This window comes from Mirounga angustirostris, unplaced genomic scaffold (genome assembly GCF_029215605.1).
Source record: "Mirounga angustirostris isolate CCGP_5_RB_7025 unplaced genomic scaffold, mMirAng1.0.hap1 SCAF_2, whole genome shotgun sequence".
Taxonomy (NCBI): domain Eukaryota; kingdom Metazoa; phylum Chordata; class Mammalia; order Carnivora; family Phocidae; genus Mirounga; species Mirounga angustirostris.
In genome coordinates this window covers 167,325,096-167,348,916 of record NW_026991710.1, presented here as the reverse complement: position 1 = coordinate 167,348,916, position 23,821 = coordinate 167,325,096, and the positions used below count along the sequence as shown (strand labels likewise).

Genomic DNA, 23,821 nt, shown 5'->3' with positions numbered 1-23,821 from the left:
CAGGGTCCTGGGATCGAGCCCCGCATCGGGCTCCCTGCTCAGCTGGAAGCCTGCTTCTCCCTCTCCCACTCCCCCTGCTTGTGTTCCCTCTCTCGCTGCGTCTCTCTCTGTCAAATAAATTAAAAAAAAAAAAAAAAACACACCAAAATGGGCATCTAGTTAAATACTTTAATGATGGGTTAAATTTTGTTGATTAGGATTATTTCCACACTAAACCAAAATTGAAATGACAGAATCTCTAAGTTTCAGAATATGAATGCATTTCAAGTACTTTCAACTTTAGGTACAAAACTCAAGCTAGAAAAAAAAAAAATTTCACCTAAGTCAGTCTTGCTTTACTGACTAGATAAAAATGTTATCAGGGCACCTGGGTAGCTCAGTCGTTGGGCATCTGCCTTCGGCTCAGGTCATGGTCCCGGGGTCCTGGAATCGAGCCCCGCATCGGGCTCCCTGCTCGGTGGGCCTGCTTCTCCCTCTGCCTCTGCCTGCCGCTCCCCCTGCTTGTGCTCTCTCTCTGTCAAATAAATAAATAAAATCTTTTAAAAAACCCCACATATTTAAAAAAATAAAAATAAAATAAAAAATAAAAAGTAAACTATCCTTTAAAAAAATGTTACCGATACATTAAATAAAAAATCTAAAAATTGCTAGCCTCAGCCTATTATGTATGCAGTATAATTTTTGTAAACGAAGGAGACTTCTAAAACATTTAAAATTTTCTGACCTCATGAATTGGCAAAAAAATTTGTTCTTATCTTGCTTACACTATTAATTTGTTTATTACTCACCTTCTTTTAATAAGCAGAGCAGAGGGGATGTCCTCATTTCCTGTTTGTGAACTAATCCCCAATTAGCACCCTGAGAACTACTGAGTTTTATTGCAAGGGTCAACAAGTACCCTAAAGTTTCCCAATTTGTGGTGGCATTTGACAATGCACAGACATGCCACCCTCCGGGCGATTACCAACAGCTAAATCTTACGATGGCTTTTCACCCCATGCACCCCCACCCACCGCCTCCAAGAATCCCAACCAGCAATGTTGCAGGCCCCATCCCTGAGGGGCTGAGGACGTGGTTTGTTACGTGGAACTGGACCCCAGTCCCCTTTGGGAAAGGTAGCCAGTTCCTGTGTCCCCATCATAGAAAGACCTAGAGGGGTGCCTGGGTGGCTCAGTCGTTAAGCATCTGCCTTCGGCTCAGGTCATGATCCCAGGGTCCTGGGATCGAGTCCCACATCAGGCTCCCTGCTCCGTGGGGAGCCTGCTTCTCCCTCTTCCACTGTCCCTGCTTGTGTTCCCTCTCTCTCTGTGTCTCTCTCTGTCAAATAAATAAAATCTTTAAAAAAAAAAAAGAAAGAAAGACCTAGAACTAAGAGAGGGTCTTGGAGACTAGCATTGCCCCTCTTACCATACTCCTCACACCCTGCACTGTGCGCAGAGATGTGAGCAGAGATGAGGCTGACCTAGACCCACAGTTTAAGGACATTTTCACTATAATCTTTTACCAGTTATTATTGTTGTTGTTTTTCCATTCGAAGGGAGGAGAAAACACAGTCAAGAGGAATATGGTGTGTATATTTCTTGAAACCCAGAGGTTCAGATGAAAAAAAAAAAACAGTCCATCAAAAATGTCCCTAGTACAAAAGTTGGCTAAACAAATAGCCTTCTTTTTTTGTTTTTTTGTTTTTTTGTTTTTTTTAAGATTTTTTTTATTTATTTATTTGACAGAGACAGAGAGAGCAGGAACACAAGCAGGGGGAGTGGGAGAGGGAGAAGCAGGCTTCCAGCTGAGCCAGGAGCCCGATGTGGGACTCGATCCCAGGACCCTGGGATCATGACCTGAGCCGAAGGCAGTCGCTTAACCAACTGAGCCACCCAGGCGCCCTGTTTTGTTTTTTAAACTGAACTTTGTAACAGGAGAAATTCTCTCACAAGGAGAGAGTGTTCCTGAGCCAAGTTTAGGCAGAGGAAAATTTTTCCAGCATGTCAGGAACAAAGCTGATGTTCCATTAAGAAAAAAAAATGTGCTAAGGGAAAGAGTAAGGGGGAAAGGGGCACCAGAATTTAGACAGAGCTTTAAATTCCAGACAGGGCACCATTGAGAGCCCCGGGAAGTTCCCCTCCGAAGGGAGACTGCAGCCCATTTCTCCCTGGAGCTCCCAGCCCCAGTGGACATTTCCTGTTCTGCTTCTGGAAATTCAAGCCAAAAATTACAAAACATCCTTTTCCCTCTGACCAAGTGCTTGGTTCGGAGACCATCCCCTTCCCACGTCGGTGATCTCAGTGCCTGCCCTCCCCTTCCTTCCGCGGAACCCCTCCCTGAGCAGCGGCAAGCACTGGCTTCCCAAGGAGAGATGATGGATCCGTGGTAGCAGGTGGTGCAAACGGCGGCGAGAAACGACCCTGGGGACCCCAGTCCGAGAGGTAGGCACAGGGGACTGGACATTCTTGCGATCGTTTGACATTTATTGCGCAAAAGGAGGACTTGTCCTTTAAGCCTTGGGCTGGGGGCATTCTCTTGCCCACGGGTGTGCGTGATGGGTGGGCGGACTGTCAGGTATAAGGTCAGACATTTCTTTTCCCTCTCTTTCCAAATGGCACTTTAACTCTTGGGCTCCTGGAAGCACACATTTTGTTTGAGTTCTGGTATGGAAAGTGTTGTGGCAGAATTCTGAGCGTTCCCCCAATTCTGGGGTGGTTTTTTGTTTTTTGTTTTTGAGTCTCTGGAATGTCAAGGAGCTCTCCTAAATACCTTCAGCTCTGGGGAGACTGACGAAGAAATGAGTGAAGTGCCAGGACCGGGCCCATGTGTCCTGCCGGCTCCCGGGGCTCTCTCCTTCCCTCCCCCTCCCACCCATGGGCACACTCTGGAGTTGCCCCTCCAGGCGTGGGGATGTGGCACGAGGGCCCTGGAGCACCGGTGCTGGGCGATTCCGAGCAGAGCCCAGGTGCAGTTCGAGACCCAGGTGACCGTGGCAGAGGTAACCCGTCCAGCCGGGAGGCTGCGTGGGGCCCTTGGCTTTGTCAGGGACGCGCTCCCGGCAGTCAGTGGCTGGAAGGCTAGCCTTGGCACCACACGTGCTGACATTGGACCGACACCGACAACTCAGCATGGCTTCTGCACAAGGAGTACTCAAAAATTTAGGAAGCAGTCCTAAATGAGGCATTTCAGATGCCCTTCGTTTGAGCTCCTATGGCTTTTACTTACCTCTACCACACACACAGCTCCTTAGCCTTGCGCTGTTCTCTTCACGGGCCAGATCAATGAGACGGTGAATTGAACAAACTCGTCATAACCTATTAGTGATCCCAAGACAGCAACAAACTCTTGTTGGGCACTGGCTGTGTGCCAGCCACCATTCTAAGGGTGGTAGGTGTCATCGCCATCATCCTTATTTACAGATGAGGACGCTGATGCCGGAGAAACAACTGGTCCATGGCAGAGATGGGGCCTGCACTGAGGTAGCCTCAGTCTCAAGTCCCGGCTGCCCTACTCTGAAAACAGGCAGCAATGGTTCCAGCATTGCCTGGCTGGGTGGCTCTGGACAAGTTAAATGTCCTCCGCCTCAGTCTCCTCATCTGTAAAATGGGATAGTTATAACCCCACCCCACCGAGGTGTTGTGAGAGGTAAGTTAGTTTTAAAAGGTTATTTTACTGAAGCAAGTGAACAAGGCGAGGAAGCTCTTCCCCGTCCCTTTGGTGTGTGGTATAAATGTAGAAGGATCTTGTGCAACTGCAAAGCCTGAAGGTTCTGTAGGAGCTAGCAAGAACGCCCTGTTGGGATTTGACCTTCCATGAGGGACGTCAGAGTTTACTTGCCAGCCAGTGCAGGACTGCAGCTGCCAGCTCACTGGACTCCAAGCTCCCTAAGGGCAGGGTTCATGTAGTATATGTATTTGTTTCTCTTAAGAAACGCTTCTCAAACTGTGGTCTGAGGACATCATTGCTGTTTAGAAGGGACACAGGGTCCTTTTGGGGGAGGAGTTTAACCAGGAGCCTGCAAGTGCTCCAGGAGCCTCCTCTTCCCACTCCCAACAAAGCAGCTCTTTACTGACTTATATGTTGGGGTGCCCAGTTGAAAGAAAGTTTTGAAAACAGTCTCAGAACTGCTAAGCTGGAAAGAGTAACGTGTCTGGGCTGAAGGTGACTGCTTCTGGAATGGAGTTGATTCACAGCGGGATTTCTAGCTCCCCTGTCTAAGCACTCACTTGGCCCCCCTATTCCCTCCTACTTCGTGGTCATCTCCTGCCCCGGGACACCCAGTGGAGCTGTGTGCCAGCCAGGTGTGGGAATGAGCCCTTCCATCTCAGGCAGCCTGTCCTCACGTGCAGGGACAGGCAAGGGGCAGAGCCCCGGAGAGCCTGGCTTACAAGCTGGCCGCTCTCTGAGTCTTTTCTGAATGTGCCCTTCTCAACTCTGCTCACAGTTATGGACTGCATGATCAATAATCATAATAGCTGTTATTGATCTTCTGTAATGATAACAGCTTACTGATTGAGCCAGGCACTCTGCTGAGCACGTTACAAGGATTAGCTCATGTAATCCTCACAAAGGCATGTTGCCCACTCTGCGGATAGGGCATCTAAAGATAGAGACATGAGTTGACTTGCTCAAGGGCACCCAGCCAGTTACTACTGATCGTGGGTTTGGAGGCCCATCCTCTGAGTCTGAGCCCCAGTGCCTCGAATATTTTTGCAGCCCTGCTTGACAGAGATAAGAGGGATATGGTGGTGAGTGTGTTTTGTTCATAGTTTCGGCAAAGGATGCCCCAGAGAAAAGGCTGGAAGGAACAGGGTGACAGGGTCAGGACAGAATGTTCCATGGAAGGAAGGGTGCTTCTGTGAAAGAGTGGAGTCAGGAGTTTTGTTCAAGCAGTATCCCCGATAAACGTCGCCTCTTCTCTCAGAGGTGGTATGGTTTAGTGGGAAAGCAGCTCTGTAGCCGACCCCTTGGGTTCCAATCCCAGTTCTGTCACGTATTAGCTACGTCATCGTAGGCAAATTATCCAAGTTATGCTATCCCATGGAGAGGGACCATAATGACAGTATCTCTCTCACGGAGATATTATTACGATAAAATGAATTAGTCCACAGAAAGCATTTAGAACTGTGTCTGGCACATAGTAAACACTCAGTGAATTATGTTTTTATGTGTAAAAGAGGTTGTTGGATTAACCTTAGGTAGTTCGGCAGCCGTCTGGAAATAAGTAACTGCTGTTCGAGACTATAAAATGGACACTAGCGATTTCACCTGTGAGCTCGGGGGAGAGGGTTGTTCCTGGACCCCAGCGAGAAAGGACCAGGGTCCCTGAGAGATGGCTTAGGGACCTATGAGAAAGAGCTGAGATGTTCTCCCAGAGATTAAAGAGGTAGAACTGAAACAACTAGTCTTTAGGGTCGCTTTGTCAAATTGGACCCTTGGATGAAATGAGGTATAATCTATTTACCTTTGAAGTTATGGAAATTAGTCCCACCTCCGACCTATTGTTATTTCAAAAACAAATTTGTTTGTTTTTTCAGCGAGTAAATGCCATTGGCTGAACCACTTGTATTTTTGGAAGGATGACTTCTGAGATATAAAATTTAAGAGCTAAATATAGCAGATAAAAAAACCAGTAAGGAGATCATGAATTACAAAAGAATTTTGTGGCTTTTTCAAAGAACAAATCTGTGAGCCTAGCTTAAGTCTAGATTAAATTTGCAATGATTCTGAAAGTTATGCCCATCAGTTTGCTAGACTTTACTGGAAGTAAAAGTAGGCAAGAAATACATTAATAATTGACATTTATTGAGCACTTACTTGGAGCCAGGCCTTGTGCTAAGTGCTTCATATGCATTTTCTCATTTGTTTAATCCTCAAAACTGCACATCGAGTGACAACTCTTATTATCCCGAGTTTACAAATGAGGAACCCGAGGTCTAGAGGAGGAAACAATATGCACAAACACATATGGCTGGTAAGCGCTAGGGTCGGCGCTAACTCAGGACTGTCTGGTTTGCCTGTGGGTGCTTAAAGCTTACAGTATGGTTATAGTAGATCTAATCCTCCCTGACTTAGTCCATTTCTGTCTGTTTGAAATGTGCCATGTTTAGAAGAGGATGGAGGGAGCAGAACACCCACAGTATGAGGTCTGAGTGCAGCACTCAGGCATTTTGGAGAACAGGGGGCAGATGATACAAAGGGTGCCTGATATGGGGGGGTGGGGGGTGGGAGGGTCCGGTGCACCTGCATCTAAGCAAGCATATTGTCAGGCAGGGCCCTGTGTGGGTAAACCTGTGGCGCGGATTGCCATCTTAACCTGTCTCCAGGCTCTCCCAGAGTCCTGGTGTCCAGGGATTCTTCCCTCCTCTTCTGCAAGGATCTCTGTCACTTTCTGACAAGACAGAGAAGGTCCCAGCTGCAGCCTCCCACTGAGCCCTGCTCTGCACCTAACACCGTCAGTACCCTGTATCTAAAATTAATCCTAGTTCTTGTTCATCAGAATTCCCTTTGGCCAGTGCTTGACTGTTAGCAAACCACTGGTAAGTGATTAATAAATGAATTGATATGCAGGTTTGGCTCTAGTGGGAGACTTAGATTTCGCGGTGGCAATGGATAGGGGAAGCATTTTGGAAGAGGGAGACCCCCCCAGGCACCCCCTAACCGCATTCCACGGTTGTACTCTACCCCATCGCTGGAAAGGCAAGCTCCTTTCTGAGGGTCTGAGGTCCACAGTGCAAGCTTCCCTTGTGTGTGTTTTTTTTAATTCAATTAGCCAACATATAAGTACATCATTGGTTTCAGATGTAGCGTTCAATAATTTATCAGTTGCATATAATACCCGGTGCTCATCATATCACGTGCCCTCCTTTATGCCCTTCACCCAGTTACCCCATCCCCCACCCACCTCCCCTCCAGCAACCCTCAGTTTTCCTAGAGTTAAGAGTCTCCCATGGTTTGTCTCCCTCTCTGATGACTTCCCATTCCGTTTTTCCTCCCTTCCCCTATGGTCCTCTGTGCTGTTTCTTATCTCTTGTTTTCTTGATAGAGAAGCTGCTTATCTGAATTTTCAGAAAACATTTATAGCACCGACTCAACAGGGACAGCTGTAGGCAGTGGTGTGAAGTGGGTGATGCCATCCCTCAGTGCCCAGGGCCCTCTCTCTCTGTCCTTTTGTCCTTCCTGGCCCACCCTCCCCCCGCCGCCCCCCCCCCCCCCCCCCGCTTCCACCCACCTTCTCGGTTTCTCACACGCAGACTCCTCTTCTTTCCTCATCTCCAATAGGACCTTGGGGCCCTTAACTCACTGAGCAACCTTAAAGCACACATTTCCCAAGTGTGGTTGTGTGTACAAAGAGGGTCAAATTGTTTTGTTGAGAACAAAATGGAATTTAGGAATCAGCAGTTTGGGGAGGGTTTCTAAGGATTTAGGGATAGAGGTCCTTGTTAGGCCCCCCACCGCCAAGTCATATACTTATAAACGAGTGCTCATGTGGGGCCCGTCAGGAGTTATGGAAGGTCCTAGTTAATGATGACGGGTGGGGCTAGGGGCAGGGAGGAAATCTGTTGTTTATCCCAGGCCACCCAAGGTATATGGGGGTTGAGGGGGAGGGGCAGGTAGTTCACATCTTCTGGAGGCCTGGAGGGCTCATAAAGATATTCTCTTCCTTTGCTTCATCCTCCATTTTGAAAAAGAGGTTCCAAAGAGACAGAAGCAGACAGGAGAAGTTGAAAAGGCAGGCATAATACAGAACAAAATGTCTCAAGGCAGCAGGGGAAGGCTCGGTGTATGTTCATTGTTCAGTGTGGGGCTCTCCTGGACCCTTGGAACTTTCCATAGTTTGACTCTCTGGCTAATTATTACCATCTGTGTGGTTGCTGGCAGCCACCCCTCTGCTGGGCCTGCCAGTGGAGTTGCCGGGCCAGCCCGAGGGCCGAGGGCTGCACCAGCTGCTGCCCAGCTGCTGAGGCCCCCCAGTTTTCTTGAGGAACGAGCAGACGTGCCCACTGACCAGCGTCCTGGCCGTTGGGTGAGTGGCTTGCTCCTCACATCACGCCGCTGGCTGTCCAGGGCCCGGTCTGGTTTTCTAGGCCCCCGTTCCCTTTTCCAGCATGCCTGTGACATGTCCGCGTTGAGGGAGCACAGCCTGCTCCTTTCCTCGGAGTAGCTCCATAACCAGCGTGCGCTGCACACCCTCCCATGGGTGCAGAGATACGTCATGGAAAAAAGAGGTCTGTTTATGTTTTCGTAAGTAAACAGCTGTCAGGACTCTCGACACGGGTCAGCCTCAGCCTGGGAAGGCATTTAGTCTGCTTCTCAAATCCTGAGCATTCGAGCTGAAAGGGATCTTAAAGACTTTCTAGGCTAATGCCTTCATTTTACAGATGAGGAGAAGGAAGCCTAGGGAAGTAGGGACTTGCCCAAGGCCACAGAGCTAGGATCCAGGGGGCCCTCTGTCTCACAAAGCCCATCTGTTATGTGGACGGTCTTGAGAAGGGAGTGAAGTTAAATGGGTGCCAGATATTTCCATTTGCCCTTATAAATCCACTCTCCACTCTTCGCCACTCTTCTCTGTGTCCAGGAGGCTGACCTGGATGGCTCCCTTGCATTTGTGACCAGAGGCCACTAGCAGGAAATCAGAGCCACGGAAGAGAGTGATATGAGGTGCTTATTCTCCCTGCTCCTCTGCGGCGGGCCAAATGTGTCCCCTGACTGCAGGCCACAGCTCCTGTCAGACGGCCGTCTGTCTCCACACAGCTTCTGTCCCCCTAACCCTTGAGGCCTGGGGTGGTGCCGGAGTCTCCCCCACCGGTCAGCTCTGTGAAACGGACACTCTGAGGTCTCTCAAACTCTACTCAGACCTTCGTCTACAGTCCCTTGATCAAACACTCAAATTGGAGAGGGTCCTGACTGATACACGTGGGTGGCTTTATTCATTACAGAATGAAAAATCTATATGAAAGGAAGGTGAAATTTAGGAAGATGGTGTATGAGTTTCTTGTGGTTGCTACAAGAAATGACCACATATTCAGTCGCTTCAAACAGCAGAAATGTATTCTTTCACCGGTCTGGAGATCAGAAGTCCAGAATCAGTGTCACTGGGCAGAAATCGAGGTCTCAACGGGGCCATGCTCCTCCAAAGGCTGTAGGAGAGAATCTGCGCTTCGACTTCTTCAGCTTCTGGTGGCTGCCACTATTCCACAGCTTGTGGGCACATCACTTCAGTATCTGCCTCTGTGGTCGCATTGCCTGTTCCTCTTCTGTGTGTGAAATCTTCCTCTTCGTCCCTTTGATAAGGACTCTTGTGATTGCATTCAGGGCCCACCCAGATAATCCAAGATAATCTGTCCGTTTCAAGATCCTTAATTCCATTTGCCAATAAAATAACATTTTTCTAAGTAAGGTCACATTTATAGGTTCCAGGGAGTGGGACCTGATATCTTTGGGGTCATTGTTCAGCTTACTACAGAGAGTGACAGAGGCACTGATGGATCCCTTCAGAACAATTTTATTTTAAGATTTTATTTATTTATTTACTTACTTATTTGAGAGAGAGTGAGCAAGCAAGAGAGACAGAGAGAGAACAAGCAGGGGGGAGGGGCAGAGGGAGAAGCAGACTCCCCACTGAGCAGGGAGCCCGACGTGGGGCTCGATCCCAGGACCCTGGGATCATGACCTGAGCTGAAGTCAGATGCTTAACCCACTGAGCCATCCAGGAGCCCCTATTTTTGCATTTCACATTTAGGTCTGTGATTGAATTTGAATTAATTCTCTGAAGGGTATAAGGTCCAGTTGTTCCAGCACCATATGTCGAAAACACTATCTTTTTTGTTTGCTTGTTTGTTTTGTGTGTGTGTCTATTTTTTTTTAGATTTTAACTATTTTATTGGGTTAATGTATTTTATTTTATTTTTTAATTTTTTATTAACATATAATGTATTATTTGTTTCAGAGGTACAGGTCTGTGATTCATCAGTCTTACACAATTCACAGCGCTCACCATAGTACATACCCTCCCCAATGTCCATCACCCAGCCACCCCATCCCTCCCACCCCCTCCACTCCAGCAACCCTCAGTTTGTTTCCTGAGATTTAGAGTCTCTTAATGGCTTGCCTCCCTCTCTGGTTTCGTCTTGTTTCATTTTTCCCTCCTTTCCCCTATGATCCTCTGTCTTGTTTCTCAAAATCCTCGTATCAGTGAGATTATATGATACTTATCTTCATCTGATTGACTTATTTCGCTTAGCATAATACCCTCTAGTTCCATCCACATCATTGCAAATGGCAAGATTTCATTTTTTTGAGGCTGCATAATATTCCATTGTATATATATATACAACATCTTCTTTATGCATTCATCTGTTGATGGACATCTTGGCTCTTTACATAGTTTGGCTATTGTGGACATTGCTGCTACAAACATTGGGGTGCACGTGCCCCTCCAGATCACTACATTTGTATCTTTGGGGTAAACACCCAGTAGAGCAATTGCTGGGTCATAGGGTAGCTCTATTTTCAACTTTTTGAGGAAACTCCATACTGTTTTCTAGAGTGGCTGCACCAGCTTGCATTCCCACCAACAGTGTAGGAGGGTTCCCTTTTCTCTGCATCCTTGCCAACATCTGTCGTTTCCTGACTTGTTAATTTTAGTCATCATGACTGGTGTGAGGTCGTATCTCATTGTGGTTTTGATTTGTATTTCCCTAATGGCTAGTGATGTTGAACACTTTTTCATGTGTCTGTTGGCCATTTGGATGTCTTCTTTGCAGAAATGTCTGTTCACATCTTCTGCCCATTTCTTGATTGGATTAGTTGTTCTTTGGGTGTTGAGTTTGATAAGTCCTTTATAGATTTTGGATACTAGCCCTTTATCTGATCTGTCATTTGCAAATATCTTCTCCCATTCTGTCAGTTGTCTTTTGGTTTTGTTGATTGTTTCCTTTGCTGTGCAAAAGCTTTTTATCTTGATGAAGTCCCAATAGTTCATTTTTGCCCTTGCTTCCCTTGCCTTGGACGATGTATCTAGGAAGAAGTTGCTGCAGCTGAGGTCGAAGAGGTTGCTGCCTGTGTTCTCCTCAAGGATTTTGATGGATTCCTGTCTCACATTGAGGTCTTTCATCCATTTTTTTTTTAAGATTTTATTTATTTATTTGAGAGAGAGAGAGAATGAGAGACAGACAGCATGAGAGGAGGAGGGTCAGAGGGAGAAGCAGACTCCCTGCCAAGCAGGGAGCCTGATGCGGGACTCGATCCCGGGACTCCAGGATCATGACCTGAGCCGAAGGCAGTCGCTTAACCAACTGAGCCACCCAGGCGCCCTCTTTCATCCATTTTGAGTGTATTTTTGTGCATGGTGTAAGGAAATGGTTCAGTTTCATTCTTCTGCATGTGGCTGTCCAATTTTCCCAACACCATTTGTTGAAGAGACTGTCTTTTTTCCATTGGACATTCTTTCCTGCTTTGTCAAAGATTAGTTGACCATAGAGTTGAGGGTCCATTTCTGGGCTCTCTATTCTGTTCCATTGATCTATGTGTCTGTTTTTGTGCCAGTACGATACTGTCTTGATGATGACAGCTTTGTAATAGAGCTGGAAGTCCGGAATTGTGATGCTGCCAGCTTTGCTTTTCTTTTTCAACATTCCTCTGGCTATGTGGGGTCTTTTCTGGTCCCATACAAATTTTAGGATTATTTGTTCCATTTCTTTGAAAAAGTTGATGGTATTTTGATAGGGATTGCATTAAATGTGTAGATTGCTCAAGGTAGCATGGACATCTTCACAATATTTGTTCTTCCAATCCATGAGCATGGAACATTTTTCCATTTCTTTGTGTCTTCCTCAATTTCTTTCATGAGTATTCTATAGTTTTCTGAGTACAGATTCTTTGCCTCTTTGGTTAGATGTATTCCTAGGTATCTTGTGGTTTGGGGTGCAGTTGTAAATAGGATCGACTCCTTAATTTCTCTTTCTTCTGTCTTGTTGTTGGTGTATAGAAATGCCACTGATTTCTGTGCATTGATTTTATATCCTGCCACTTTACTGAATTCCTATATGAGTTCTAGCAGTTTTGGGGTGGAGTCTTTTGGGTTTTCCACATAAAGTATCATATCATCTGCAAAGAGTGAGAGTTTGACTTCTTCTTTGCCAATTTGGATGCCTTTTATTTCTTTTTGTTGGAAAAGACTATCTTTGCTCCATTGTCTTGCCTTTGCTCCTTTGACTGAACGTATATGGGTCTATTTGTAGATGGGTCTATTTCTGTGCTCTCTGTTCTGTTCCATTGATTTATTTGTCCATTCTTTCACCAGTACCACACTGTCTTGAGTACTGTAGCTTTATAGTAAGTCTTGAAGTTGGGTAGTGTCAGTCCTACAATTTAGTTCCTGTCCTTCAAAATTGTGTTGACCATTCTGGGTCTTTTTCCTCTCCATTTAAACTTTAGAATCAATTTCTCAATATCCAAATTATTTCCATGGTGGTTCTGCTTATGAATCTCTGTTCTGGTAAGCAATGACTTTCTGTACTCACCTGTCGGTCTCTCCAGTCTTGGGTGGAGTGGTTTGTCTGATGTCAATCCCTCTCCTACAGATCCAAGAAGAGTTGTTGATTTTTCAGTCTGTTCAGCTTTTTACTTGCTGTTAGGACAGAGTAGTAACTTTCAAGCCCTTTTTATGCAGTACCAGAAACCTCCAGAAAAAATCTGATGGCATGCATTTATTGATACCTCTATGTTTGACAAAAGCATTGCTCAATCATTGGGAGACACATATTGCTGAAGATGCCTTTCAGCCCCTAGACTCTAATTCCCTTATCTTTGGGCCTGGCTGCTGGATAGCACTGTGACGTTCCTGTTCTGAAGCCGGTTGTGTCATCAGCAGGCAAAACTTTGTGGGAAACAAAATGGTGGCAGATGTGATGGGGACACACAAGTTGTGGAAAGGCTCAGCCTAGGGACATTTAGTATGTGGAAGTCATTTGACTCAAGGAGTTAAAACCTAGAGCACAAAAACTGAAAGAATTTACCTACCTCCATCACCTTCTTTCACAGATGAGGGAAATGAGACCTGGAGAGAATTTCCCTACCCACAGCTGGCGAATGACAGATCCAGGACTAAACTAGAGGTCATAGGACTCAGTCTAAGGACTTCTCCACTATGCCACCTTCTCACCTTCTTCTCACATTTTCTCACCAACTGCCCTCCTTCTGGGCAATCTTTGAGTATTCTTTGTAGGATTTCTACCGAGTCGTTTGCTCAAAGTTGGTTGGCAGCAGGAATGAACTAAATATTGAGTCTGTTATGACACAGAATAAGAAAACAATGCTAAGAATTGTGGCTGAGATCAGTGCTATTCAGAGAGGCAGTCCACAACAAGATGAAGAGCTGGTGTCAGACTAGAAACCAACACACAGCTTCCTTCATTGAGAAGGTCTTGCTGTGAAAAACAAACCAGCTGAACTGAACAGTGTCCTTAGTGATGTGGACGGTTTACAGTCTGCCACAAGCTCCTTATCTCATCACAGACCAGTGTGATGACCACTGGCAGAGGACAGCAGTAAAAGCATGGCTTCACTGCTGCTTAAGCCAACCTATCCCCCAAATAGGTCATGTTGATGGACAAAGACATCAGAGAAGGCAATAGTTCTTTTGTCCAGAATGTATTTCATCGGTAGAGTCCAGATCTGGGGCCATTTTTAAGGAGGATAATGACATTCCAGACATCATCCAACAATGCCTGACTTATAGAGCATAAATTTTGTGCGGATAAAAGAGAAGCTGTTTTAAAAGTGCTTACTTACCACAGCGCACAGTATATGATAAAGCACTAAATAAATAAATAAATACATACATAACTTTATTACTACCGTATCATCATCCGGTACCAGAGGCCTATGTTAAGTGAGAAACATGTGAAGAATCTAGAGGTTTCCAGCTCGAAGTAAAGAAAACTTGGAGGCATGCAAGTCCATATGTTCAAAGAACGATCATGTCGAAGAAAGCAGACCAATTTTTTCATTTGTTCATTCAACTAATAAATCTCCTTGAGTGTTCTCTGTATTTCCAGACTGTTTTCTAGGTACTTGCGAAGATTGCTGTGGGCAAGAATCATGAGGTTCTGGGCCTCATGTGGGGGTGGTTATAAGACGATACATAAAAATAAAAATAATTTCAGAAGAAACCAAGACAAGATAAGACAATAGGGTTGGGGATTAGGAGATGCCTCTTCAGACTGAGTAGTTGGAAGCACCCTCACTGAGGCGGTGATGTTTGAGTTGAGTCCTGAATGACAATAAAGGCAGCCACATGAAGATCTAGGGTAGGAGGGATTCCAGGCAGAGGATCATCAAACATCACTCAAGGTGGTAAAGACTCTTGGCAGGCAGATGTTAGCTAAATATAAGAAAGTTAGTTTTAACAATATAAGGGAGTGTTTTTAAAAACAACCTTTTCAGGGCGCCTGGGTGGCTCAGTCATTAAGTGTCTGCCTTCAGCTCAGGTCATGATCCCGGGGTCCTGGGATCGAGCCCCGCATCAGGCTCCCTGCTCGGCAGGAAGCCTGCTTCTCCCTCTCCCACTCCCTATGCTGGTGTTCCCTCTCTGTCTGTGTCTCTCTCTGTCAAAGAAATAAATAAAATCTTTTAAAAAAACCAAACAACCTTTTCATTTTACAACAGTTTTAGATTTACAGAAAAATTATGAAGATAGTATAGAGTGTTCCAACATAACCCACATACAGAATCCCCTGTAATTAACATTTAATATTTGTGTGGTACATATATCACAATTAATGAACCAATATTGATACATTATTATTAACTGAAGTCCATACTTTATTTAATTTCTTTAGTTTTTACCTAATGTCCTCTTTCTGTTCCAGATCCCACCCTGGGTGCCTTATTGCATTTAGTAGTTATAACTCCTCTGGTTACTTTTAGTTTGACAGTTTCTCAGATTTCCTTGTTTTTGACAACCTGGAAAGTTTTGAGGACCGTTGATCCTGTATTTTGTAAAATGTCTCAATTGGAATTTGTTTTATGTTGTTCTCACAATTATACTGTGGTTATGGGTTCTTAGAAGGAAAACCACAGAAGTAAAGTACTGTTTCCTTGCATCATATCAAGGATACATACTGTCTGGGATGCCTGGGTGGCTCAGTTGGTTAAGCGTCTGCCTTCAGCTCAGGTCATAATCCCAGGGTCCTGGGATTGAGTCCTGCATCAGCTCCTTGCTCAGCGGGAAGCCTGCTTCTCCCTCTGCCTGCCGCTCCCCCTGCTTGTGTGCTCCCTCTCTCTCTCTGGCAAATAAATAAATAAATAAAATCTTTAAAAAAAAAAAAAGGACACATACTGTCAACATGACTTATCACGACTGGTGTTTACCTTGATCACATGGCTGAAGCAGTGTTTGTCGGATTTCTCCACTGTAAAGTGACTCTTTTTTCCTCTTTCCATACGGTACTCTTTGGAAGGAAGCCACTATGCACCACCCATGCTTAAGGAGTGGAGAGTTAAGCATTCCCTCATTGAGATTGGAGTATCTACACAAGTTATTTGGAATTTTTCTTCATGGAACATTTGTCTCTTCATTCATTTATTTGTTAAATCATTTACTTATATTGTAGAAACTTATGTGTAATTATTTCATACTTCAGGTTATAATCCAACACTAATTTGTTATTTCATTTCTCAACTTGTTCCAACTTTGGCCATCGGGAACTCTTTCAGTTGGCTTCTGTGTCCCTATGTTATACCTCTATCAGTGTGGGTTTTGATGTTGTGTTTGTTTCTTTCTTGAGCACTTTTTTACTTTCTGGCACTGTATGAAGCTCCAGGATCACCTTGTATATTTCTTGCCCCAGTCCTAGAATCACCCATTTCTCCAAGTAGTCCTAGTTCCTTTTATTGGAGAAAGGAATTGAAAACCAAGCTCTGGGTGCTATATATGCTTATTGCTACTGAGGAGCTGTTGATTTTATGCCCTGTCAGCTGATAGAGCAAGATATATGTGTGTATACTAACCTGGGTATATACACATATTTATAAATATTTCTATATGTAACCATCTGAATCTTTATGGAACAAAACATGGATTCATATTGATGTCTCCAACTCTGATTTATTACCACATGGCTCTTTCTAGACCTCCCTTTGCTTACCTGTAACTTCTCACTTCAGCCAAGAAAGCTGGCTCCCACCATCTGCCATCCATTTACTTCATCGTTCAATTGCAATATACATGTATAGTGTTATTAGAATTGTGAACGTGTGCTCCTGTGGGAAACAACTTTATCAGCCAGAATACAGTGCTTATGTGTAGTTTAATGGCCATTAGTCTTACAGACTCCACCTGTTCCCAGAGTTACTTAGGTCAGCACCTTCCCCCCAACCCCTTCAAGTACAGGTGTTTCGTATATTTGTAATACAGTTAGATTGTTTTGTTAGTCTGCATTCCATCCTGGAATCCCCTCACCTCCTAAGTGATTCTTTTTTAATGCATTACATTAAGGTTCACTTTTTGTGCTGTAAAATTCTATGGGTTTGACAAACGTGTAGTGTCATGTTTCCACCATTACAGTATCGTAAAGAATAGTTTATGCCCAGGCTGGCTCAGTCAGTAGAGCATGCAACTCTTAGTTTCAGGGTCATGAGTTTAAGCCCCACGTTGTGGGTAGAGTTTACTTAATTTAAAAAAAAAAAAAAAAAAAATATATATATATATATATATATATATATAAAAGGAATAGCTCATGCTCTAAAAAAAATTCCCTGTGCTTCATGTATTAAGGCTTACTGAGGTGTAACACTTGGACAGGAGAGAAAGCAAGATTGGGCAGGAGAGCCTTCAGACTGTAGTTCTGACTAAGTCTCTGCCAGGCCAATGAAGAGCTCCAAAGCAAACATTATCCACTAAGAGGAGTGCCCTGTTGGGCAGAAATGGTCAGGTCTTTATGCCACCACTTTGCTCAGCCTTTGGCTGGGGACTCCCAGAGAAGATTGAAAAGCTGAGGCGGACCCTGAAGGCACTAACAGCTGGAGGTTATCAGTTAACCACATTCCTTGAAGCTGGGTTGCTAAGTCCTTTCTTGGAAAGGGATCTGAGTGCTGCAATTCTTCGCCTGCCAAAAATATCTCTGAATATTGCAAGCAGAGGTTGGCTGACCATTGGTCACAATTCTCAATCAGAGGAATTCTGAATCAGGTGGGATTTGGAATCAGATGATCCCGTTGGCCCCTTTTAGCTCTTCGGCCCTATGACTGTCCTCAGTATGCTTTGACCAGGCAATCCAGGTATTATGTTTCTCACATTCATTCCACTTTGCTCAAGCCTCTGTTTCCCTTCTTGCAATGACCGTCTCATGCCCTGTTCAGTCCTTGTGGTAGGATCAGTCCCTTCCTCCCAGGGACTATTCATGGAGGGGCAGAGGACCCAAATGATGGAGTCTATAGCTTCCACTTATGCCGCCCACACCTTTTGGATCCCAGATGCTCAAAAAATGGTTATAGTATCAATAGCCATGTGGATCACGGAGTTGAATACAGATAAAAAATAACTTGTGAGCCCAGGCAAGAAAGTTGAAAAATTCAAAACTAAGGCTACCCAAAGCAAATCCTGGTCTGATACCACCCCTCCCTGGAGCACGGAAAAAGGTCAACAAGAGCACTCCCTGCTGATCAGTGCACATACTACATCTGGTAAGGTGTCATATTTTTATTTTCTTCCATCCTAACTCCCATGGGTAGCCCTGGATTTTCACCTGCAGGTTCAGAATCATTGCAGTGCAATTCTGGTCTTTCTCTGTTGGAATGTGGAAGACTTTGAGACTGCTTGAGGAAAGGGTGACTCTGAGGTTTGGTTCCACCTGCACTTAATCTTTGTATTTATCTTGCTTATGGTGAAAAGCCTGTTTTATTCTTGTAACTTGGCAGCTCTGGCTGGCTCACAAATGTCCTAAGGTAAATAATTAAGGTCCTGACATGCCCTCTAAGGACAGTCTTATCTTTTAAGCCAAAAAACATTTTACATTTACTTTGTCTGTCTTTAGAGATTTCCTTTGAATGTCTGCTTCTGCTTTGCAACATTCTTAGGCTCCACACAGCCTGCTGATTTGCCCAGCCAGAAAACGATAGTGTTTTGTTTTGTTTTTATATTTATGCTGTTATTTTGATTCAATGAACCATCATATTGATTTTTTAATTCCAAATTTAATGCTCTCAAGTTTGAGCACTTCCTTGAACCTAGCCCTCAGGACTCTTGCCAACTTTCTGTTTTTTCTACCTGCTTTTTCATTTCTTGGTGCAATGACTAACGTTGGAGCCTGCTGGGTCAGAGAGTAGAAATACAATATACTCTCCCTATTCTCCAACCCTCAGCACCAGGCAGTGGGTTGGAATCCATGTTTAAGCACCAAAGGTTGGGGCGCCTGGCTGGTTCTGTTGGTAGAGCATGCAACTCTTGACCTCAGGGTTGTGAGCTTGAGCCCCATGTTAGATGTAGAGATTACTTAAAAATAAATACCCAAAGGCTGCTCTAGGTCTCTACCCCTGAGTTAGATGAGACCCAAAAAAGTACCAAGAGTTAATGTTCCAAGAAGACACTTGAGGTTACTGAGGATGTTTGAATTATAGGCAGGTTCTGTCTCTGAAGACAAGGCCAGGGCACAAAAAATATCCTGCTTTAAAAACAAAATCAATAGAAATCAATCAATCGATCAATCAATAGAAAGCACACAAAAGATATCGTCCCGGAACCATTATGTAGGAATAGAAATGACAAGTAAATGAAATAAAAAACCAAAGAAGTTTTGTTGTTGTTGTTTTAAATGCTTTCATTGCTCTCCTGGAGAATACAGACTGAAATTGTGGACTTGGCAGCCGTTCCCACAGTAGGAGGGCAGAATCACAGGTCTGAAGCACAGGATTTCTTCTGGAAACTGCCCACTTATTATGGATGACGGTTGTATCACCTTAAATGAGGGGAACAAAGACTGTGTGTGTGGGTGTGTGTGTGCGCGCGCCAGAAGTCAGCTTCACTAGCACAAAGTGTAACACAACAGTCATACACAGAGTGGTGGAACCGTAGAGGAATTTCTGAGAATTAGCCTTAGGCAGGAGGCGTTTGGCTGGAAACTTGCACTGAAAAGCTACCTTGTAAATAAGCATGTGACTTTCACCTGACTTAATTTTTTTCAGTCCTAAGGGCTCCAGTCAGAGCAAAGGTCCTGGTCTGGGTTGCTGGCATGTTCACTCTTCAGGGTAAACTGAGAATAAATTCAAAGACAAATCACCAAAGGTAATTTCTTTCTTTGACACTGAGTATAACTGGGATGGTTTTTAAAGTAAAATGTTCGTATTTTCTAATCAAAGTAATAGATATGTAATCTTTGTATTTGGATTAAGTGTGAATGAAGGAAGTAAGAAGGGAGGAAAGAACAGAGGGCTGGGCCGGGTGGGGAAATCTGAGTCCTGGTTGCAGCTTTGGCACTCTGTAACCCTGGGCAAGTCTCAAGTGTGTCAGGGCCTCGGTTCACTCATATTAATAAAAAAAGTTGGAACTAGATGACCTCTTAGGTCCCTTCCAGCTCTTTTCTAGAAATCAGTCTCTTAGTTTTGACTTTTTGTTGAATTTAGGCAGCGCCATGACAATAATGTGAGGCGGAATTAGGGTCAACAGGGTCATTGTGAGGCTGACGGCTGGTCTCAGGCAACTCTCAAGTTCTGCAACACTTTTGCCAAGATGAATTCAGAGTAAGATAGACATCAAGGTAGGTGTCTGGGTGTATCTGCTGAATGAATGAGTGAATGAATGAATGAATGCATAAATGAATGAATCACTCAGGGCAGGACTGAGGGAGAAGAGAATGGAAACATTCAATTGGAGAAAGTTTATTTGGAATAGAGCATAGATTTGCATGGGTGGAATGATGGCTGGGGGTAGATTTTATGGACACATTCAGCAGGAACTATACTTCAGCCCTGGGATGTATTAGGGTTAGGGTTTGTTTTTTTTTTTTAAGATTTTATTAATTTATTTGAGAGAGAGAAAGAGATCAGGGGAGGAGCGAGGGAGGAGTACAAGCAGAAACTGCGCTGAGCGTGGAGCCCTTCTCGGAGCTCGATCTCACAACCCTGAGATCATGACTTGAGATGACACCAAGAATTGGACGCTTAAGCGACTAAGCCACCCAGGTGCCCCTAATTTATACACACTCTTTATCTAAAGAGTAGGTGGGATGATTGCTGGCAGGGTCACTCAGTAATACCATTCTTCCAGTACAGATGGTTCAACTACAAGATAATAGGACGTTTTTTCTCCGTAATTTAATGACCATAATATAATCAGGATTTGCTTTGGCTGAGTTTTTCAGAAATCCAAAATAATAGTGGTTAAGCAATATGTAAGTTTATTTTTTCTTTCACATAAAAGGTCTGTAGGGCAGACTTAGGGGCTCCATGGTGTCATGGATCCAGGCTCCTTCAACCTCAAGAAGTATGGCTGCATGAACTGAGCTATCCCATCTACATTCCAGCCGGCAGGGGAAAGAAAGAGCCAAAAAGGGCTCACCATCTATCTTAGTCTTTTTGGGCTGCTATAACAAAATACCACAGAATGTGTAGCTTATACATGTATTTCTCACAGTTTTGGAGGCTGAAAGTCCAAGATCAGTGTGCCAGCAAAGATGAGGGCTCTCTTCCAGGTTCATAGCCAGTGCTTTCTAGCTATTGTCCTCAAATGGGGGAAGGGGCAAGGAATCTCTCTGGAGCCTCTTTTATAAGGGCACCAATCTCATTCATGAGGGCTCCACCCTCATGATTTAAGCCCTCCCCAAATGTTCCATCTCCTAATACCATCACTCTTGGGGATTATTCAACACATGAATTTGAGGGAGACACAAACATTCAGCCCATAGTACCTCCCATTAATGATACTTCATATAAGTTGAACTTGGCACTTTTATTTTTATCCCATTGACCAAAACTTAGTTACATGGCCAGTCTGGGAAATGTAGCTATTATCCATAATAGCTAAAAGTCAGGATTTTTTTTGTTTGTTTTACTAAGAGAGAAGAGAAAAACAGATATTATGGAATATTAGTCTCTGTCACCTTAAGATATTACAGACTTAGTGCAATTATGCTTCCATTGCTCAATGCCCTTAAAATTGTCTTCAGGGCACATACCAAATTATTCTCAGTATTCTAGATGAGTCTTTATCCTGTGGAGGTGGATTTGATTTTTGAAACTGGGGTCACTCAGGACAACTGTGATGAGTAAGGTGGGTGATAAAGCATAAAAATAATATACAGGCTTCTACCTCTGGATATTATGGACCATTCTGGGTATTGTGACAATTCTTGCAGAAAATAACTCTAAAACCTGGACATCATATGTAAAGTGACTACCGGAAGGTACTGAAGAGGAAATGGAAGTAGATTCTGGTGTGGTATGAGCTTGAGTAATTTTGGTTGCTCTACCTTAAGGTTTATTATTCTTTCATTTAACACATCCATTTGGTAGTTAAGTCAATCTGTTGAATTTTTTTCAGAAATTGCACTTTTCATCTCTAGATGAAGAAGTACATTATTAACTTTAAATGGGCTATGGAAAGTTAAGGATGTATTTTATAATTTATAGGTCAACCGCTGAAATAAAAATGTAAACACTGTAGCTAAAAAGCCATCAATAAAACAAAAATGGAATAATTTATAAAATATTAAAGTAATATTTTTTAAAAGGCAGGAAATGGGAAATGGAGAAGTAAATGTCAGGAGAGAAAAGTAGAAAACAAAAATATAAAATGATAGAACCACGGCACCTGGGTGGCTCAGTGAGTTAAGCACCTGCCTTTGGCTCAAGTCACGATCCCAGGGTCCTGGGGTCAAGCCCCGAGTTGGGCTCCCTGCTCAGCCAAGAGTCTGCTTCTCCCTCTGCCTGCCACTCTCCTGCTTGTACACTCTCTCTCTCTCTTTCTCTCTCTCTGTCAAATAAATAAAATCTTTAAAATAAAATGATAGAACCCAACCCAACCATATCAGTAATTACATTAAATGTTTATAACCTAAACACTCCAATCAAAAGACTAAAATTGATGATTATTTTTAAATGGATTAAAAAGCCAAATGTAACACCTCAGTGAAAAAGATATATATAGGGGTACCTAGGTGGCTCAGTCGGTTGAGCATCTGCCCTTGGCTCAGGTCATGATCCCAGGGTCCTGGGATTGAGCCCCGCATTGGGCTCCCTGCTCAGTGGGGAGTCTGCTTCTCCCTCTCCCTCTCTCTCTGTGTCAAATAAATAAATAAAATCATATATATATATATATGGCAAATAAACATATGAAAGATGTGCCACATCATGTGTCATCAGGAGTCTACAAATTAAAACAAAGGGATACGACTGCTCACCTATTACAATGGCAAAGATTCAGACACTAGTGACACTAAATACTGGTGAGGATGTGGATAACAGGAACTCTCATCCAGTGCTGGTAGGAGTGCAAAATGGTACAGCCCCTTTGGAAGATAGTTTGGTGGTTTCTTACAAATAAACCATATGATCCAGCAATTACATTCCTTGGTATTTGCCCAAATTAGTTAAAAACTTTTGTACAAACAAAAATCTTCACATGATGTTTAAAGCAGCTTTATTCATAATTGCCAAAAATTCCCAAAATAACCAAGATGTCCTTTAGTAGGGGAATGGATAAACTGTGGTACATCCAGACAAGGAATATTAGGGTTGAAAAGAATTGAGTTATCAAGCCACCAAAAAGACATGGAGGAAACTTAAATGCATATTACTAAATGAGACAAGCCAGTCTGAAAGGCTACATACTGTTTGATTCTATTATGACATTCTGGAGAAGGCAACACTACAAAAACAGTAAAAATATCTGATTGCCAGGGAATGGGGTGGGGGAGGATGAATAGGCAGAACACAGCAGGTTTTTAGAGGATTGAAACTATTCTGCATGATACTACAGTGGTGGATACATGTTATTATATGTTTGTTAAAACTCATAGAATGTACAATCCCAAGTGTGAATCCTAATGTAAACTATGGACTTCAGGTGGCGATGATGTCAGCGTTGATTGTAACATATGTACCACTCCAGTGTGCGGTGTTGGCAATGGGGACGGTGTGTGCGTTTGGGGGCAGGGGTACATGGGAACTCTCTATACTTTCTGCTCAGTTTAACCGTGGACTGAAAACTGCTCTAAAAATTAATGTCTACTTAAAAGAACACATAGACATACTTTAAATATAAAGACAGAGATAGATCAAAAATAGATGGATAGAAAATGATATATCATGTAAAGAGTAAGCACAAGAAGGCTGGAGTGGCTATATTAGTAACAAACAAAATAGATTTCTAAACAAAATGTGTTACCAAAGATAAAGAAGGGCACTTCAGAATAATGAAAATTTTAGTTAGTCAAGGCGGCATGAAAATCGCAAATTTGCCAGCGCTCAATAACAGCTTCAAAATATATGAAGCAAAAATTGACAGAATTAAAGGAAGAAATATGTAATCAAAACTGGAGATTATAATGTCTCCCAAAAATTGATAGAGTAAACAAACAAAAATCAGCAAAGATAGAAAATGTTAACAATATTATCAACCACCTTGACCTAATTGATATTTATAGAACACTTCACCCAAGAACAGTAAAATGCACATTCTTTTCAAGTGCATATAATATGTTTACCAGGATAGACCATATTTTTTTTTTAAGATTTTATTTATTTATTTGACAGAGAGAGAGAGCGCACACAAGCAGGGAGAGGGCCAAAGGGAGAGGGAGAAGCAGGCTCCCCGCCGAGCAGGGAGCCCGATGCAGGGCTC

The 23,821-nt window shown here is 43.6% G+C and overlaps 1 long non-coding RNA gene across 2 annotated transcripts; it reads left to right on the top strand.

Moving 5' to 3' along the window:
• The first annotated feature begins 1,224 nt into the window (after positions 1–1,224).
• Positions 1,225–22,453, top strand: LOC135363693 (uncharacterized). Of its 2 annotated transcripts, XR_010409681.1 has the most exons (3): positions 2,195–2,423; positions 8,561–19,267; positions 19,606–22,453. It is a non-coding gene; the product is annotated as an uncharacterized LOC135363693 (long non-coding RNA). The 2 variants fall into 2 exon arrangements; XR_010409682.1 differs by having other exon boundaries at positions 1,225–2,423; positions 19,168–22,453.
• The last annotated feature ends 1,368 nt before the right edge of the window (positions 22,454–23,821 follow it).